Source organism: Bufo gargarizans, unplaced genomic scaffold (genome assembly GCF_014858855.1).
Source record: "Bufo gargarizans isolate SCDJY-AF-19 unplaced genomic scaffold, ASM1485885v1 original_scaffold_1579_pilon, whole genome shotgun sequence".
In the NCBI taxonomy this organism is placed as follows: domain Eukaryota; kingdom Metazoa; phylum Chordata; class Amphibia; order Anura; family Bufonidae; genus Bufo; species Bufo gargarizans.
The window spans coordinates 50,711-65,365 of NW_025334421.1; the positions used below are offsets into that span (position 1 = coordinate 50,711).

At 46.2% G+C, this 14,655-nt stretch overlaps 1 long non-coding RNA gene across 1 annotated transcript in view; it reads right to left on the reverse strand.

Moving 5' to 3' along the window:
• LOC122923418 overlaps positions 1-13,669 on the reverse strand; it is a 44,834-nt gene extending 31,165 nt beyond the window's left edge. Inside the window, exon 1 of the long non-coding RNA XR_006387291.1 lies at positions 13,628-13,669. This is a non-coding gene — a long non-coding RNA (uncharacterized LOC122923418). The remainder of the gene's footprint in view (positions 1-13,627) is intronic.
• Positions 13,670-14,655: the final 986 nt, after the last annotated feature.

Sequence of the window (14,655 nt, forward strand, 5' to 3'; positions counted from 1 at the left end):
TTTAATGTCCAAGGGCATAAGGATTCTCTGTAAGTTGCTGCATATCAGACAGTTACGGACATCCGTGTACCATCCGCGAACAGACAGTCTGGTTGAAAGGTTTAACAAAACTCTAAAACATGTTAAAAAGGGTGGTGTCTAAAGATGGGAAGGATTCGGATCTTCTTCTTCACTATCTCATGTTTGCTGTGCGAGAGGTACCCCAGGCCTCAATTGGGTTCTCTCCCTTCGAATTGCTTTATGGCAGATATCCTCGTGGTCTGTTGGACGTGACCAAAGAGGCATGGGAACAGCAACCCACTCCGCATAAAAGGGTCCTGGAGTATGTAATCAAGATGAAACAGCAGATAGAGACCGTTTTGTCTCTTGTCAAGGAGCATATGGAGGCCGCTCAGCGAGCCCAGACTGGGATTCATAATCGGCAGGTTCGGGTCCGGAACTTTAACCCGGGTGATCGGGTTTTGGTTCTGGTACCGACCGTGGACAGTAGGTTCCTGGCTAGATGGCAAAGGCCCTATGAGGTACTCGAGAAAGTTGGAGAGGTAAATTACAAGGTACACCAGCCAAGGTGGCGGAAGCCGGAGCAGCTTTACCATGTTAATTTACTTAAACCTTGGAAAGATAGGGAGACCTGTGTTCAAGATAGCCTGCGGCCGGGTTTTCTAGGGAAGAGGTTCTGGCTCCTACGTCTGAGGCAAGGGAAGCGGTTGCCACAGTAAAAATGGCTATAATAGAAAATTGCAGCACACTGCTTTCTTTATCTGCAGTTAAATCATGTTTTATTGGTATTCCATCATATGGTAATCATGATCCAGTGCAATTACAGGATGTAAAGCGTAGTCATGTACATTAAATATGGCGACCGGACAATTTGGCCCGTCAAGGCCTTCTTCAGCGGTTTATGATCTGGGTATGACTTCCTGTCGAGGGTGGCCGCTAAAGAAGCATTGACGGGCCAAAACGCCCGGTCACCATATTTAATGTACATGACTACCCCTTACATCCTGTAATTGCACTGGATCATGATTACCATATTATAGAATACCAATAAAACGTCATTTAACTGCAGATAAGGAAAGCTGTGTGCTCAATTTTCTATTATTGGATTCCGACTCACAAGTCCTTGCTGGCACCAGCAACAACGGTGTGCGGTACTCCACTTTTACCAGAGTAAAAATTGCTGACAGCCTCTCCTCTAAACAGGCTCAGGAGACCAGGGAGTTCATTAGTCGGAACACAAATGTGTTCTCGGACCTCCCTGGACGCACTTTCGCAATCCAGCATGACATTGTCACTGAGCCTCAGGTAAAAGTCCGGTCAAAGCCATACCGGGTACCCGAGGCTCGGCGACAAGTCATCTCGGAGGAAGTGCAGCTCATGCTGCGGCTAGACGTTATCGAGGAGTCTAAAAGTGAGTGGGCCAGTCCTATAGTCTTAATACCCAAGGCGGATGGGACGTTACGGTTTTGTAATGATTTTCGTAAGCTGAACGAAATATCTAAATTCGATGCATAGCCCATGCTTTAGGTGGATGAGCTTATTGAAAGGTTAGGCCAAGCCCAGTTTTTTTCTGTTTTGGACCTCACCAAAGGGTACTGGCAGGTACCCTTGACAGGGTCTGCCAAGGAGAAAACTGCCTTCATTACACCAGAAGGGCTGTACCAATATAAGGTGTTACCCTTCGGTCTGCATGGCACCCCTGCCACTTTTTTAACGTCTAATGGACATTGTGCTTCATCCACATCGGCAGTACGCCTCGGCTTATCTGGATGATATTGTCATTCACAGTACCGGCTGGGAAAGTCACCTGCCCAAAGTACAGGTCACAGTGGACTCCCTTCGAAAGGCTGGTCTAACAGCTAACCAAAAAAAAGTGCGATAGGGTTAGAGGAGACCAAATACCTAGGGTATGTCATTGGGCGCAGAGTCATCAAACCCCAAGTAAACAAAATAGAGGCAATAAGGAATTGGCCCCGACCTGTCACCTCTATGCAAGTAAAGTCGTTACTGGGAATGGTCGGCTATTATATGAGGTTCGTTCACCATTTTGCAACTTTAGCTGCTCCATTGACAGGGCTCTTGAAGGGACGGAAGTCCGTGATGGTCTGCTGGAATGACCAGGCGGAAGAGGCTTTCTCCACTATGAAGTCGGCCCTGTGTGGTCCCCGGTTTTGGTGACACCCGACTTCAAAAGGGAGTTTATAGTACAAACTGATGCCTCCAAAGTGGGCATCGGTGCTGTACTGTCTCAGGAAGTCAACGGGGAGGAGCATCCCGTTGTCTTCCTCAGCCGTAAGCTCACTCCAGCTGAGACCCAGTACAGTATAGTGGAAAGAGAGTGCCTGGCCATCAAGTGGGCACTCGAGTCTCTCCGCTATTATCTGTTGCGGAGAAAGTTCCGTCTGGTAACCGACCACTCCCCTCTGAAGTGGATGAGCTAGGCCAAAGAGAGGAATGCTCGGGTAACCAGAAGGTTCTTGTCCTTGCAAAACTTTAAGTTTACAGTAGAACACAGTGCAGACCGGTTACAGGGAAACGCGGATGCCCTGTCCTGGGAACACTGTCTGGCGTGTTTTCATCCCCTTAGGGTTAAACAAAAGGAAGGGGGGGTATGTGACATAGCAGGAGGTTTTGTTTGGGAAGGCAGGTATTTTCCTCCCCACATGGGCGGCTGGGCTGATTTCCAGCCAGGTGACATCAAATACTGGACCAGAGTTTAAGTGCGGGTCAGAGTTTGGCAGCTGGGCTCAGAATCAAGGTCTCTGTTTTGGGATCTGAGGCATGGTGCCGTGCTAGAGGGCTGAGAGCTGCATGCGGGGGAAAAGGCCCCCTAAAGCCTGTTGTGGACCGCTTAAAAAACCTGCTAACAAGGTGACTATTTTGTGCTTTGGACATTCCTTTGTGTGAACGAACACTAAGACTGAAAAATGTTGCTTTGTTTTTTCCTCCTATGTGAATAAACACTGAAGTTTTGTTTTACACACTGTTTCTTTTGCCTCTGTTCTGTGTACGCTTACTCTGCCTACCTTTTTATTTGGGGAACAGGAAGGGGAAGGGAGCAGGGCCACAGGATGTGAGAGCATAATAATGACACGAGGACAGCATTTACCTGGGGTTTTCCCCCCACAGAGACACGAAGAAGGCCACAAAAAAAGGTGTTGGGTATGCTCCAGAAATAGAATAAGGAAAGACACAATTCACCATTGTGAGACGTGCTCCTAAAAGCCTAGTCTTTGCATAAAAGATTGTTTTAGAATCTACCACACCTCTGTTGACTTTAACTAAACCCCCTTTGATAATTTTATCAAACACCACCTTGAAACTCTATGCTGGTAAAAATTGTAATTCCCCTTTTCTCCACATTTCAATTGGTATTCAAATAAAGTCCATAACAAAGCAAAAAATTCTCATTACACCCCTAGATAAATTCCTTGCCGGGTGTTGTTTTATAAAAGAGGACTAGAACTTTGTATGTTCTGGTAGCTTAGAGCCTCTGCAAATTGATGACATATTATATACAACATATTTCTTTGAAATAATTTGAGACCCTTGCTTCTTTTAACTGCTTTAGCAACTATGTCCTACCATATAAAGCTTTTAAATATATATATACACTCACCTAAAGAATTATTAGGAACACCATATTAATACAGTGTTGGACCCCCTTTTGCCTTCAGAACTGCCTTAATTCTACATGGTATTGATTCAACAAGGTGCTGATAGAATTCTTTAGAAATGTTGGCCCATATTGATAGGATAGCATCTTGCAGTTGATGGAGATTTGAGGGATGCACATCCAGGGCACGAAGCTCCCGTTCCACCACATCCCAAAGATGCTCTTTTGGGTTGAGATCTGGTGACTGTGGGGGCCATTTTAGTACAGTGAACTCATTGTCATGTTCAAGAAACCAATTTGAAATGATTCAAGCTTTGTGACATGGTGCATTATCCTGCTGGAAGTAGCCATCAGAGGATGGGTACATGGTGGTCATGAAGGGATGGACATGGCCAGAAACAATGCTCAGGTAGCCCGTGGCATTTAGACGATGGCCAATTGGCACTAAGGGGCCTAAAGTGTGCCCAGAAAACATCCCCCACACCATTACACCACCACCACCACCAGCCTGCACAGTGGTAACAAGGCATGCTGGATGCATGTTCTCATTCTGTTTACGCCAAATTCGGACCCTACCATTTGAATGTCTCAACAAAAATCGAGACTCATCAGACCAGGCAACATTTTTCCAGTCTTCAACAGTCCAATTTTGGTGAGCTCGTGCAAATTGTAGCCTCTTTTTCCTATTTGTAGTGGAGATGAGTGGAACCCGGTGGGGTCTTCTGCTGTTGTAGCCCATCCGCCTCAAGGTTGTGCGTGTTGTGGCTTCACAAATGCTTTGCTGCATACCTCGGTTGTAACGAGTGGTTATTTCAGTTAATGTTGCTCTTCTATCAGCTTGAATCAGTCGGCCCATTCTCCTCTGACCTTTCTCTCTAGAATTTACGCTTTCTCTCAAATGTTTGTGAGATGGAGAGCTGAACGCTGCCGTGTGACATGGTTGAGATGCTTGGTGACGTAGGTGGTGGTGGTGTTGGTGGTACATCCCCTGTTTGCTGGGCGGCAGGTGCCAACGTTCCTCCAGAGGCAGAGGAAGAGGCCGAGGCGGCAGCAGCAGAAGAGGCCGAGGCGGCAGCAGCAGAAGAGGTAGCAGGGGGAGCCTGAGTGACTTCCTTGGTTTTAAGGTGTTTACTCCACTGCAGTTCATGCTTTGCATGCAGGTGCCTGGTCATGCAGGTTGTGCTAAGGTTCAGAACGTTAATGCCTCGCTTCAGGCTCTGATGGCTCCCTCTTTTGCTACGCTGTTGGCTCGGTCTCACCACTGCCTCTTCCTCCGAACTGTGAAAGTCAATGGCACGACCTTCATTCCATGTGGGGTCTAGGACCTCATCGTCCCCTGCATCGTCTTCCACCCAGTATTGATCCCTGACCTCCTGTTCAGTCTGCACACTGCAGAAAGACGCAGCAGTTGGCACCTGTGTTTCGTCATCATCAGAGACATGCTGAGGTGGTATTCCCATGTCCTCATCATCAGGAAACATAAGTGGTTGTGCGTCAGTGCATTCTATGTCTTTCACCGCTGGGGAAGGGCTAGGTGGATGCCCTTGGGAAACCCTGCCAGCGGAGTCTTCAAACAGCATAAGAAACTGCTGCATAACTTGAGGCTGAGACAGTTTCCCTGGTATGCATGGGGGTGATGTGACAGACTGATGGGGTTGGTTTTCAGGCGCCATCTGTGCGCTTTCTGCAGAAGACTGGGTGGGAGATAATGTGAACGTGCTGGATCCACTGTCGGCCACCCAATTGACTAATGCCTGTACCTGCTCAGGCCTTACCATCCTTAGAACGGCATTGGGCCCCACCATATATCGCTGTAAATTCTGGCGGCTACTGGGACCTGAGGTAGTTGGTACACTAGGACGTGTGGATGTGGCAGAACGGCCACGTCCTCTCCCAGCACCAGAGGGTCCACTAACACCACCACGACCATGTCCACGTCCGCGTCCCTTACTAGATGTTTTCCTCATTGTTATCGTTCACCACAACAACAAAAATATTATTTGGCCCAATGTATTGTATTCAAATTCAGCTGAATATAAATTTGAGGCCTAGTATTTAGGCGCTGGGTGACCGGTATAGATTTACTGACAGAATTAGACTTTGAAATGCACAGTAGTGTGTGTGTGAAGTTATTCTGAATGACCCTATGTGCACCTTGAATATTATATACCCTTTTAGGGATAGATTTCAAATAGCTCTGATACAGCAGAAACCACTAAATTATGAAATTGCTAAATTGGGAATTGTATTTCAACCCAGAACAAATAATGTGCTTTGACGGACACTAAATAACTTGCCCAGCCAGAACAGTACAGCGGTAAAGACAGATTTAGCAGGATATAAATTTGAGGCCTAGTATTTAGGCGCTGGGTGACCGGTATGGCACCAGCAACAACGGTGTGCGGTACTCCACTTTTACCAGAGTAAAAATTGCTGACAGCCTCTCCTCTAAACAGGCTCAGGAGACCAGGGAGTTCATTAGTCGGAACACAAATGTGTTCTCGGACCTCCCTGGACGCACTTTCGCAATCCAGCATGACATTGTCACTGAGCCTCAGGTAAAAGTCCGGTCAAAGCCATACCGGGTACCCGAGGCTCCGCGACAACTCATCTCGGAGGAAGTGCAGCTCATGCTGCGGCTAGACGTTATCGAGGAGTCTAAAAGTGAGTGGGCCAGTCCTATAGTCTTAATACCCAAGGCGGATGGGACGTTACGGTTTTGTAATGATTTTCGTAAGCTGAACGAAATATCTAAATTCGATGCATAGCCCATGCTTTAGGTGGATGAGCTTATTGAAAGGTTAGGCCAAGCCCAGTTTTTTTCTGTTTTGGACCTCACCAAAGGGTACTGGCAGGTACCCTTGACAGGGTCTGCCAAGGAGAAAACTGCCTTCATTACACCAGAAGGGCTGTACCAATATAAGGTGTTACCCTTCGGTCTGCATGGCACCCCTGCCACTTTTTTAACGTCTAATGGACATTGTGCTTCATCCACATCGGCAGTACGCCTCGGCTTATCTGGATGATATTGTCATTCACAGTACCGACTGGGAAAGTCACCTGCCAAAAGTACAGGTCACAGTGGACTCCCTTCGAAAGGCTGGTCTAACAGCTAACCAAAAAAAAGTGCGATAGGGTTAGAGGAGACCAAATACCTAGGGTATGTCATTGGGCGCAGAGTCATCAAACCCCAAGTAAACAAAATAGAGGCAATAAGGAATTGGCCCCGCCCTGTCACCTCTATGCAAGTAAAGTCGTTACTGGGAATGGTCGGCTATTATATGAGGTTCGTTCACCATTTTGCAACTTTAGCTGCTCCATTGACAGGACTCTTGAAGGGACGGAAGTCCGTGATGGTCTGCTGGAATGACCAGGCGGAAGAGGCTTTCTCCACTATGAAGTCGGCCCTGTGTGGTCCCCGGTTTTGGTGACACCCGACTTCAAAAGGGAGTTTATAGTACAAACTGATGCCTCCAAAGTGGGCATCAGTGCTGTACTGTCTCAGGAAGTCAACGGGGAGGTATGGATTTACTGACATAATTAGACTTGGAAATGCACAGTAGCGTGTGTGTGAAGTTATTCTGAATGACCCTATGTGCACCTTGAATATTATATACCCTTTTAGGGATAGATTTCAAATAGCTCTGATATAGCAGAAACCACTAAATTATGAAATTGCTAAATTGGGAATTGTTTTTCAACCCAGAACAAAAAATGTGCTTTGACGGACACTAAATAACTTGCCCAGCCAGAACAGTACAGCGGTAAAGACAGATTTAGCGGGATATAAATTTGAGGCCTAGTATTTAGGCGCTGGGTGACCGGTATGGATTTACTGACAGAATTAGACTTGGAAATGCACAGTAGCGTGTGTGTGAAGTTATTCTGAATGACCCTATGTGCACCTTGAATATTATATACCCTTTTAGGGATAGATTTCAAATAGCTCTGATACAGCAGAAACCACTAAATTATGAAATTGCTAAATTGGGAATTGTATTTCAACCCAGAACAAAAAATGTGCTTTGACGGACACTAAATAACTTGCCCAGCCAGAACAGTACAGCGGTAAAGTGTCAGTATGGGATCTGCATCTCCACTGCAGGGTGGCAGATCGCTGTCTACACATTACAGCACTATGGGTCCCAGTACTGGCTTACCTTGTAGGAGACGCAGGTGCCCGCCAGCATACCGTTGCATCTGTCCTCTTTGCCAGGTGTCATCTGATGAGCTATAGCACGCGCGCGCGCACCTCTCCCTTTCTTATAGGAGTAGGCAGCTTGTTCCTGATTATCATCCCCACCCGGAGGCGGGACTATTTGTATTTAAGGCAGCTTAACTCATCATGAAGTGCCCAAGCGTGGTTGTTGTACCTCTTGACTCCCGCTGAAGCATTCCACTGTGTCTGTTTATTGGATTTCCTGGATTCTGACCTCTGCTTCATTTGACTACGCACTGCCTGCTGTCTGTTTATTGGACCTCCTGGATTATAGAAACATAGAAACATAGAATGTGTCGGCAGATAAGAACCATTTGGCCCATCTAGTCTGCCCAATATATCTGAATCCTATGAATAGTCCCTGGCCCTATCTTATATGAAGGATAACCTTATGCCTATCCCATGCATGCTTAAACTCCTTCACTGTATTTGCAGCTACCACTTCTGCAGGAAGGCTATTCCATGCATCCACTACTCTCTCAGTAAAGTAATACTTCCTGATATTACTTTTAAACCTTTGCCCCTCTAATTTAAAACTGTTTCCTCTTGTGGTAGTTTTTCTTCTTTTAAATATGCTCTCCTCCTTTACCAAGTTGATTCCCTTTATGTATTTAAAAGTTTCTATCATATCCCCTCTGTCTCTTCTTTCTTCCAAGCTATACATATTAAGGTCTTTTAACCTATCCTGGTAAGTTTTATCCTGCAATCCATGTACTAGTTTAGTAGCTCTTCTCTGAACTCTCTCTAGAGTATCTATATCCTTCTGGAGATATGGCCTCCAGTACTGCGCACAATACTCCAAGTGAGGTCTCACCAGTGTTCTGTACAGCGGCATAAGCACTTCACTCTTTCTACTGCTTATACCTCTCCCTATACATCCAAGCATTCTGCTGGCATTTCGTGCTGCTTTATTACATTGTCTTCCCACCTTTAAGTCTTCTGAAATAATTACTCCTAAATCCCTTTCCTCAGATACTGAGGTCAGGACTGTGTCAAATATTCTATATTCTGCCCTTGGGTTTTTACGCCCCAGGTGCATTATCTTGCACTTATCCACATTAAATTTCAGTTGCCAGAGTTCTGACCATTCTTCTAGTTTTCCTAAATCCTTTTCCATTTGGCGTTTCCCTCCAGGAACATCAACCCTGTTACATATCTTTGTGTCATCAGCATTATAGACCTCTGCACTGCCTGACAACGCATCTGTCCATCTCTTCCTGTAAGTCTGCCTGGATCCAGACCCTGTGCTGCCTATGAGACTGCTTATATCTGCACTGCCTGATTATGCATCTGCCCATGTAAAGTCTGCCTGGATCCAGACCCTGCGCTGCCTCTGAGACTGCTTATATCTGCATGCTATATTGCTCTGAACTTTGTGTTGCCTGTATCTGTCAAGTGACTTTTTGAATACTGTCTGCCAGTAAAGACCATCTGTTACTTTATTCTGCCTTTGTTGGACTATGTTCACACTACTGCAGGTAGCTGTATTCAAGGTAACAGGTGCAGACACCAGGGTCCTGTCTCTGAGAGTCAGCAGTCAGCGATATTGGACTAATTCCAGTCCTCTATCAGCTGACACAGAGCATCCACATCCTCTGGTCGTAACAGACAGATTTAGCGGGATATAAATTTGAGGCCTAGTATTTAGGCGCTGGGTGACCGGTATGGATTTACTGACAGAATTAGACTTGGAAATGCACAGTAGCGGGTGTGTGTGAAGTTATTCTGAATGACCCTATGTGCACCTTGAATATTATATACCCTTTTAGGGAAAGATTTCAAATAGCTCTGATACAGCAGAAACCACTAAATTAGGAAATTGCTAAATTGGGAATTGTTTTTCAACCCAGAACAAAAAATGTGCTTTGACGGACACTAAATAACTTGCCCAGCCAGAACAGTACAGCGGTAACGACAGATTTAGCGGGATATAAATTTGAGGCCTAGTATTTAGGCGCTGGGTGACCGGTATGGATTTACTGACAGAATTAGACTGGGATATTTATTTATTTATTTATTATACACACTTATATAGCACTACTAATTCCGCAAACACGGGGAGAACATACAAACTCCATGCAGATGTTGCCCTTGGTCGGATTCGAACCTAGGACCCCAGCGCTGCAAGGCACCAGTGCTAACCACTGAGCCACCGTGCTGCCCGCCAAAAAATAACCACACTATTGCTGGTTAAATGCACTTGGTGTGACAGCTTGACCAACCACACTACTGAGGGTTAAATGCACTTGCTGACAGGCGCAGCTTGCCCCTGATGTAGTATATGGCCAACAAATGAACAGACTATTGCTGGTTAAATGCACTTGGTGTGACAGCTTGACCAACCACACTACTGAGGGTTAAATGCACTTGGTGACGGGCGCAGCTTGCCCCTGATGTAGTATATGGCCAAAAAATAAACAGACTATTGCTGGTTAAATGCACTTGGTGTGACAGCTTCACCCTGATGTAGGCTTTAGCCAAAAAACAACCACACCATTGAGGGTTAAATGCACTTGGTGACTGGCGCAGCTTGCCCCTGATGTCGTATATGGCCAAAAAATAAACAGACTATTGCTGGTTAAATGCACTTGGTGTGACAGCTTCACCCTGATGTAGGCTTGAGCCAAAAAACAACCACACCATTGAGGGTTAAATGCACTTGGTTGCAGCTTGTGCTGGCGCACCACAAGACACAAAATGGCCGCCGATCACCCCAGAAAAAAGTGACTGACAAACGGTCTGGGCAGCCTAAAAACAGTGAGCAATTGAATTTCAGCAGCTCAATGATGCACAGCTGCAGATCGATCGATTAATCAAGTCCTTTGGAGGAGTTAATCTGCCTAATCTCGCCCTACTGTCGCAGCCGCAACCTCTCCCTATGCTAATCAGAGCAGAGTGACGGGCGGCGCTATGTGACTCCAGCTTAAATAGAGGCTGGGTCACATGGTGCTCTGGCCAATCACAGCCATGCCAATAGTAGGCATGGCTGTGAAGGCCTCTTGGGGCAAGTAGTATGACGCTTGTTGATTGGCTGCTTTGCAGCCTTTCAAAAAGCGCCAAGAAAGCGTCACAAAAGCGCCAAGAAAGCGACGAACACCGAACCCGAACCCGGACTTGTACGAAAATGTCCGGGTTCGGGTCCGTGTCACGGACACCCCAAAATTCGGTACGAACCCGAACTATACAGTTCGAGTTCGCTCATCCCTACCCTTCACCCATAATTACATAGATGTACGTTATTATGTGTAAGGGGTTGTATGGAGCAGGCAACTGTGCTGAGTCCGTTCCATGAGCACCGGGTGCTAGCTGTAGAAAACAGCGGAGCAAAAATGGTAAGGATGGGTGATAACTCCAAACCCAGTCATATAACCACCTAGATGCCGTGTTTAATAGAGATAAAGGCATATGTGGTCTTAGTCAAAGGGAGCGGGCTCTCTCTACTTTCTGAATTCAAGCTCCTGCTGAGAAATCATGGAGCTCCAATCAGTTACCATGACAGCCCTTGACTGTCAGAAAGGGTTTTCTGGCTGTCTTGACAAACTGCCTGTAAAACTGTGAGCATGGCACAGCTTAAGAGGCAGAGTATTATAATCTCATATACTACAAAAGTGGAAGAGGGAAATTAGTTAGGGTGATAAACCCCTTAACAATATTATTCTTAATAGGTTGTATAGAGCAGTTTGTTGCGCTTAGGCCGCTCCTTAAACAACAGGTGCTGGCTGTATAATACAGCCGAGCAAAAATGACCAGGATCAGCGATAAAGTGAAACTTGGTAATTTAACCACTCAGGTGCCATGTTTCCTAAAGACAGCAACATATGTGGGGTTAGTCAGAAGGAGAGTGCTCCTTCTGCCTCCCGATCAAAGCCCCTACAATGAAATCACAAAGCTTCAATCAGTCACCATGACAGCCCTAGACCTTCAGAAAGGGTTTTTGGGCTGTCATAGTTAAAGGGGTTGTCCGGGTTCAGAGCTGAACCCGGACATACCCTTATTTTCACCCCGGCAGCCCTCCTGAGCCTGGCATCGGAGCATCTCATGCTCCGATGCGCTCCAGTGCCCTGCGCTAGATTGCGCAGGGCACAGGCTCTTGTGTTTTCAATAACACACTGCCGGGCGGTAACTTCCGCCCAGCAGTGTATTCGGTGACGTCACCGGCTCTGAGGGGCGGGCTTTAGCTCTGCCCTAGCTGTTTTACTGGCTAGGGCAGAGCCAAATCCCGCCCATCAGTGCCGGTGACGTCACCGGGCTGCCTGTCAGCCCCATAGAGAGCCCGGTATGTCACCGGAACTCAAAAAATGCCTTTGCCCTGCGCGATTTAGCGCAGGGCAAAGGAGAGCATCGGAGCATGAACTGCTCCGATGCTCATGTCAGGGGGGCTGCCTGGGAGAAAATGGAGGGATGTCCAGGTTCAGCTCTGAACCTGGACAACCCCTTTAAGTGCCTGTAAAACCATGCATGACCTAAAGCGCAGCAGGCAGAGTATTATAATCTAATGGACTACAAAAGTGGGAGAGGGGGACTATCCCCTTCATGCATAAGCACGTTCATGTTCATAATTATGCTTAAGGGGTTGTATGGTGCAGGTTACTTCATTAAGCCGACTCCATACACAATGTGTGCCTGCTGTACAATGCAGCCCAGCCAAAATGATTAGATGCGCAATGACCTCAAACTTGGTCATTTAATATCTCAGATGCCATGGTTAGTAGAGATAGCTGCATGTGTGGGGTTAGGCAAAGGGAGGGAGCTCCTTCTGCCTTCCATACGAAGTCCCAGCAGTGAAATGACGGAGATCCAATTAGTTACCATGCCAACCCTGGTCCTTTAGAAAAGGTCATCGGGCTGTCTTGGTTAACTGACTGCAAAACTGAGCATGAGGCACAGCTTAGCAAGCAGAGTGTCATAATCTCTTGGACCACATTACTGGAATAGGGGTATTAGTGTGTGTGTGGGAAATTTTACCCATTCACGCATATTCACGTACATGAACGTGGTAATGTGTAAGGGGTTATATGGAGCAGGTTGCTGCGCTGAGCCCACTCCATACATGATGGGTGCTGGCTGTATAATATGGTACAGTCAGAATTACCAGCATCATTGATGGTGCGAAACTCCATCATACAACTGCTCAGATTCAGGGTTTCATAGAGATAGCTGCATATGTGGGGTTAGGCAGAGGAAAAAGGCTCCTTCTGCTTTCCTATCCAAACCCCTGCAGCAAAATCACAGAGCTCCAACCAGTTGCCACAACAGCCCAGGGCCTTCTTAAAGGCTATGGGCTATACATGTACGCTATTATGCATAAGTGGTTGCATAGAGCAGGCTGCTGCTCAGATCTAACTCCAATAACATTATATTCCAGCTGTAAAACTCAGCCGGAACCTGACCACGATGACCAGAATCAGCCATGACACCTCCACAGAGATGGAGAAAGAGTAAAGTGGCACATGATAAATAGGATAGTGGGGCGATATACAGCACCCTGGCCCTAATCTCCCACCTACAATGTGTTAGTGAGAACAATGGGCATACCCTCATTTAATGATTGCAAAAACATAACAAGTTTATCCTAATTAAAAGACATGGCTTTTCCTGATTATAGAAGTAAGGAAAAAGAAGCTTCCTTATCTCTATACATGAGATATGGTTGTGTTATAATAGAAGTGTCTGTATATGATATACATATGGAAACCACATCCTGTATATCCACATGTATCAGGAAGATACTTCAGAACTAGAATTCATGTCTAGCCTGATTATTATCAGTATTTAATATAAATATTAATTACCTGTCTTGTGATTCTTTTCTTGTAGTTGACCAGGGAATATGTCAGGTTCCACCATTTCACTGGGCATCAGTTGCCTATAAAAAGTCAGAGGTGTGATAATATGTTCCTGCTACATGCTACAGGCATTAATATTTATAACACGCTAGGGACATAACTATATATCTCAGGGTTCATGTAAGAATAGGGGGGTGAGATAGAGACAAATTGAGAAGTGGGAAGTGGAATAAAATGGGAGAGGAGGATTGGAGAGGGGGGATTAACCCCTTCACCCATAATCACATAGATGTACGTTATTACGCGTAAGGGGTTGTATGGAGCAGGCAGCTGCGCTGAGGCCGTTCCGTGAGCAACAGGTGCTGGCTGTAGAAAACAGTGCAGCCAAAATGGCAAGGATGGACGATAACTCCAAACCTCGTCATTGCACGGCTTAGATGCCGTGTTTAATAGAGATAGCGGCATATGTGGACTTAGTCTAAGGGACCGGGCTCTCTCTACCTTCCGATTCAAGCTCTTGCTGAGAAATCATGGAGCTCCAATCAGTTACCATGACAGCCCTTGACCTTCAGAAATGGTTCTCTGACTGTCATGGTTAATTGCCTGTAAGGCAGGCAAAGTATCATAATCCCATATACTACAATAGTGGGAGAGGGAAATTAGTTAGGGTGATTAACCCCTTCACCCATAATGACGTTGTTACGAACCGTGCCCACAGCCAAACTAAGCCTGGCACAACCACCTCCAGTTGCTACTGGTAACACAGGTGCCTGCTGGAAAGAGCCTGTCCGCATAACACGGCCTTGACAATATATTGGTGCCTAGAATCAATCAAAGCATTAACTCCCTACACCCTAAATTTGCTGCCACCAGGCTCGTAAATAGAACCACACTAAACATGAGGATCAGGGATTTTAATACTGTAATTGCCAATCTACCGTTAATTAAGCATCAACTTGCTCCCTGCCGATCGATATCTTATCAATCGCCTATGACCTATTGCACTGTAACACTTGGGTGCTATACCAAAAGAC